The sequence below is a fragment of the Bidens hawaiensis genome, unplaced genomic scaffold (assembly GCF_021521415.1).
Source record: "Bidens hawaiensis isolate Kalapana, Puna unplaced genomic scaffold, B.hawaiensis_p1.1 tig00002525_1, whole genome shotgun sequence".
Lineage (NCBI taxonomy): Eukaryota > Viridiplantae > Streptophyta > Magnoliopsida > Asterales > Asteraceae > Bidens > Bidens hawaiensis.
The window spans coordinates 1,219,646-1,224,885 of NW_027491138.1; the positions used below are offsets into that span (position 1 = coordinate 1,219,646).

Consider the following 5,240-nt stretch of genomic DNA (forward strand, 5'->3'; position numbering starts at 1 on the left):
AAATGAATGCTGTTCATGTTTGACTTATATGTGGAACCAGTCATATTTGGTAAGCTTGGAAGTTGGAACAGTTAACTGTTACTGGGCGGTAAGAGACCAATTATTTTATTTATTTAAGTGTTTATATTTTATTAAAATAAAATAAACTACCCAAAAACAAAAATAAAATTGTAAATATTTTACTAAATTATTTGTGAAGCTGCTCGCTTCTAAAATCCAGTATGAGTGATAAGGGGACTGGCTCGCTGTTCGTTCCTGTTATGAGAATATTGAAGAGAACTTCAACATCGTTATCATTAATTTGGAAAAGGATAAAATTTAAAAATGTCTACACATACGCGGCGTGATACGTAACCTTTGATTAAAGATGCTTGATAACGATTATTTGCATCAAAGTCTTTAGTTTATTACTATGTGAATGCTGCATTTTGTCAACAAGTATAAAGAAAATTGATTGAAGAAGGATGTTTTGTCAAACGTTAGGCTCAATCAATTTTTGATTTTGTGTTCTTGTGTAGAACAAAAGTGTAGACTTACATTATTGAGATCCAAATATTTGACTTTTAGCCTTATTAATTGTTATACTCAAAACTTATATATATAATCTTAAGCTTGCTTCACTTATTATGATACTTTGTTTTTCTTGAACTCGACGACTTGTTCATATTTTTATCGTCAAAAACAGAAGATTTAATGCCTGTTCAAGACGACAAAGATCTTGACATGAACCCGAAAAGTTTGACTTTTCCGGACGGTCTGTCACCGAATGTACCTGACATTCACAAGATTGGTGTCCCTCCAAAGCCAAATCTCTTGAAGGAATTCAAAACCACAGTGAAAGAAACGTTTTTTCCTGATGATCCGTTGCGGTCCTTCAAAGATCAACCAAAATCAAGAAAGCTCATCCTCGGTGCACAAGCGATTTTCCCAATTCTTGAATGGGGAAGAGACTATAATATCAAGAAGTTTAGAGGTGATCTTATTGCTGGACTCACTATTGCTAGCCTTTGTATTCCTCAGGTACAAAAAAGTTAACCTTCTTGTTTCTTAATATTTCTTTAAATACTTTATTATACCATAAAAAAATAAACTTTTTTGAGGCGGGTTCTAACTAAAAGCGGCTTCTCTATCTTCTGTAATGGAGGAAATATTTACCTTCATCTTATCCTCGTTAGATCCTATGTTATGAGTCAGATTTTACTGAGTACCTTTATTTGTTTGTTTAATGAAGAATATATGTTAAAACAATCATGTTCATTGGATTACATCGAAACAGAAGGCAAGCGGGCAACAAGCTGCGCCTCTACCCCTTTTTGTTTAAGTAGATTTTTTTTTTAATTTCAGGATATTGGTTATTCAAAACTTGCAAATCTGAAGCCACAATATGGATTGTGTAAGTGTTTCCTTCATCTGTTTGTGGTTCAGTCTTGTTAGGACTAATAATGGTACACAACCGCAAACACAAGAACAAATTGTGTGCATTATGTTCTATATGTGATTCTTTAATTATTTACGATAGAAATGATGAGTATGAAATTTTATGTTTTGAGTCTTGTGCAGACTCGAGCTTTGTACCGCCTCTAATCTATGCGTTTATGGGTAGCTCACGTGATATAGCCATTGGGCCAGTGGCCGTGGTTTCTCTGTTACTCGGAAGGCTTGTTCGAAATGAATTTGATCCCGATACCAAAAAGGATGAGTATCTTAGGCTTATATTTACAGCTACATTTTTTGCTGGGATAACTCAAGCTACTCTTGGAGTTCTCAGGTAACCGGCTAATATTTTCTTTTGTTTTATATTGTCTGAAAATCACATGTCATCTTGCAAATGAACTTGAACCCAACGGTTGAAACCCGAAACAGTTAAGATGGGTATTCGGGCATGGGTTTAATTTTAAAAACTTTTGCTGGGATGGGCTGGGTATGATATTATTTTTATTTTCCTTTGTACTTGGTAATAGAATAATCTACTAGTTCAATATTTTTTATTTACATATTTCTAATTTCCTTAAGTAATAAGTTATATATAAATTAAAATGGTAAGAAATGTATCTGGAAATTACAACGAATAATTTTAATTCATACGAACCACACTAAAAAAATAAAAAATTAAGGTGGGTGCCCCCCCCCCCCTCTAAAAGGTAGGGCCGCCCTTGACTCCACGAATAATTCACGGGTATTGGGTAGGATATAAGATATGGTTTTACAATCAGATATGTGACTAGGATTACAAGTACCGGTCTCTTCGCCATTAATGGTTTTCGGTGTGTATACACTACTACATAATTGGATTTGTAGCAGTTAGATAAACCAATCTTATACAAGTTATAAGATCAATTAGAATAAACATTACTGATTATTGTGTTCTAAACTAGCATAATCTTGTTTCTAACAATGGTTTAATGGATCAGATTGGGGTTTTTGATTGACTTTCTATCACATGCGGCTGTTGTCGGTTTTATGGGCGGGGCTGCAATCACCATTGCCCTTCAACAACTCAAGGGCTTTCTTGGAATCAGCACTAAACATTTCACGAAGGAGACTGATGTTATATCGGTAATGAAGTCGGTCTTTAAATCCGCTCATCATGGGGTGAGTTCTTCAATCTCAATGTCTATGCAAGTTTTGTGTGTGTTGTATTAATAATAGAATTGTTGCATTTTGTAGTGGAACTGGCAGACAATTGTTATCGGAACAAGTTTCTTGGCTTTCTTACTCGTCGCCAAGTACATTGTAAGGCATCGTGGTTATTAGGGCTGCTAAATGAGTCGTGTTGGTGGGTTAGCTATTCAAACCCAAACACAAGACGAACCAAAAAAAATCTTGTTATACACATGAACTCGAATGCGAATGTGTATTCATAGGTTGACATGAGCACGACCCGTTTAATCAAAAAATTATTATTATTTTTTTACATCTTAATACTTTAAAGTTCTAAATTTACATATTTTTTGTAAGCAGTTATGCTTATACCTTGCCTATTTATCTTCAAAGCTTTTGTCACTTAAAAATACCCAAATAGTATAATCTATTATAGAATACATATTTTTCATAACTACAAAAATTAGTAGAGTTAATACAAACACGTTCCGTTTAGCTAAACATAGTAAACTCTCATGCAAAGTCTCTAAATATACACGTGAAACAGGGGAAGAAGAACAAGAAACTCTTTTGGGTGCCTGCGATAGCACCTTTGATCTCCGTTGTCTTATCGACTTTCTTCGTGTACATCACCCATGCCAACAATGAAGGTGTTGCAATTGTAAGAACATGGTTTTGGCTTTCATGGTCAAACTGTATGATATAATTTTTCGGATTGTACAAAAATAATTTGTTACTAGCAAAAATCACCAACTCTATAAACAGAAACTAATTACCCTAATTTGTTTTGGCAGGTAGGAAAGATTGATAAAAAAATCAACCCTCCCTCACTTGACAAAATCTATTTTTCTGGTGACAATCTACTTAAAGGATTCAGAATCGGCGTCTAGGCGGGCATGATCGCGCTAACGGTTAGTTGCTAGCCCGCAAAAACAATCATTTTTCACATGTGAAAGAGTTCAAAGAAATTAAACAATTTTGTTGAATGATGTTTTTGCGTATTGAATAACTTTAGACAGATATCTTCTAACAGTATGTACAATAAAAAAAGATAGTGATAGCTCTAACCAAGTAATGATACTGATAATATTTTAACAACTATCCTTATATCAAATAATAATAAGTATAATAGATAATAAACTCGGCTAACAATGACATCTAATCTTGTTCCTTAATCTGTCAGGAAGCCGTTGCAATCGGAAGAACATTTGCATCAATGAAAGATTACAAAGTAGACGGAAACAAGGAAATGGTAGCACTCGGGACGATGAACGTTGTTGGGTCAATGACATCGTGCTACGTTGCCACGGGCTCGTTCTCTCGGTCTGCGGTTAACTATATGGCCGGATGCCAGACCGCAGTTTCAAATATTGTGATGTCCATTGTAGTATTACTAACAGTCAAATTCTTAACACCTCTTTTCAAATACACCCCTAACGCGATTCTAGCTTCGATTATTATATCGGCTGTTATTGGGCTAATTGACATCGATGCTGCAATTTTGATCTGGAAGATTGATAAGTTTGATTTTATCGCGTGTTTGGGTGCATTTCTTGGTGTCGTTTTCAAATCGGTTGAGACAGGTCTTCTGATTGCTGTAAGGATGAAACCGTTTCAACTGTTTTGTTGAGTCTTTCAGCTCGATTTTGAAACATTTTAATGGCTTTGTTGATTCAGGTTGCGATATCTTTTGCTAAGATTCTTCTGCAAGTTACACGCCCACGAACCGCGGTTCTTGGAAAGATTCCAATGACCGAAGTTTACTGGAATATTGGACAGTATCCGGAAGCGAATAAGATTCCAGGTGTTTTGATTGTTCGGGTTGATTCTGCTATTTATTTCTCGAACTCGAATTACATCAAAGAAAGGTGAATCTTTTGCACAATACTTGGATTATTATGACGATTTTTAACAATTATTAAAAATTAAAAAAACTTGTAGGGCTGGGTCATATTCACGGGTTAAACACAACACTAAACCGACCCAAGCCCACGAATTTCATGTTAAGTTCATGTCATGTCAGAAATTCACACGAGTAATTTATTGCAGGATATTAAGATGGCTAACCGAAGAAGAAGAAAATCTGAAAGCAACATATCAACCCAAGATTCAATTCTTGATAGTCGAATTGTCACGTAAGAAGCTTGATATCATGTTATTTAAGTTGTTTAAAGTTCTCATATCTTGATGTTTAACTGCAGCGGTTACTGACATCGACACCAGTGGAATCCATGCCTTCGAAGAGTTACACCGTAGCCTACAAAAGAGAGATGTTCAAGTAAGTAAAACTATTTGGGACAATGATGCACTCACGGACAAATAGTCACATAGGACTTATAATAAACTTTTGGTTTAAATGCAGCTTGTTCTTGCAAATCCGGGCCAACAAGTGCTAGACAAGCTATATGCGTCGGGTTTCCCCGACTTGATTGGTGAAAACAAGATATTTCTCACGGTCGCGGATGCGGTTTATACGTGTTCACCAAAGCTCCACCAAGATGTCTGAGTTAATCCAGAAGGTGTAAAGTACAAGAAACTGATAAAAACAAACCCAATAAATAGTCTTGTAGTTATTTAAAAGGGTCACACATTCTCGAAGATTCAAGTCAAAACATAGATATAGAAATAGCCGATCAATA

General features: G+C 35.3%; 1 pseudogene across 1 annotated transcript; it reads left to right on the plus strand.

Annotated features, from left to right (window-relative positions):
* The first annotated feature begins 522 nt into the window (after positions 1 to 522).
* LOC143619987 (sulfate transporter 1.3-like) lies at positions 523 to 5,240 on the plus strand (annotated as a pseudogene). Its single transcript, XR_013151266.1, has 12 exons — positions 523 to 1,020; positions 1,345 to 1,393; positions 1,561 to 1,768; positions 2,412 to 2,592; positions 2,668 to 2,733; positions 3,149 to 3,262; positions 3,396 to 3,512; positions 3,785 to 4,198; positions 4,279 to 4,469; positions 4,651 to 4,736; positions 4,803 to 4,879; positions 4,964 to 5,240. The product of XR_013151266.1 is annotated as a sulfate transporter 1.3-like (transcript).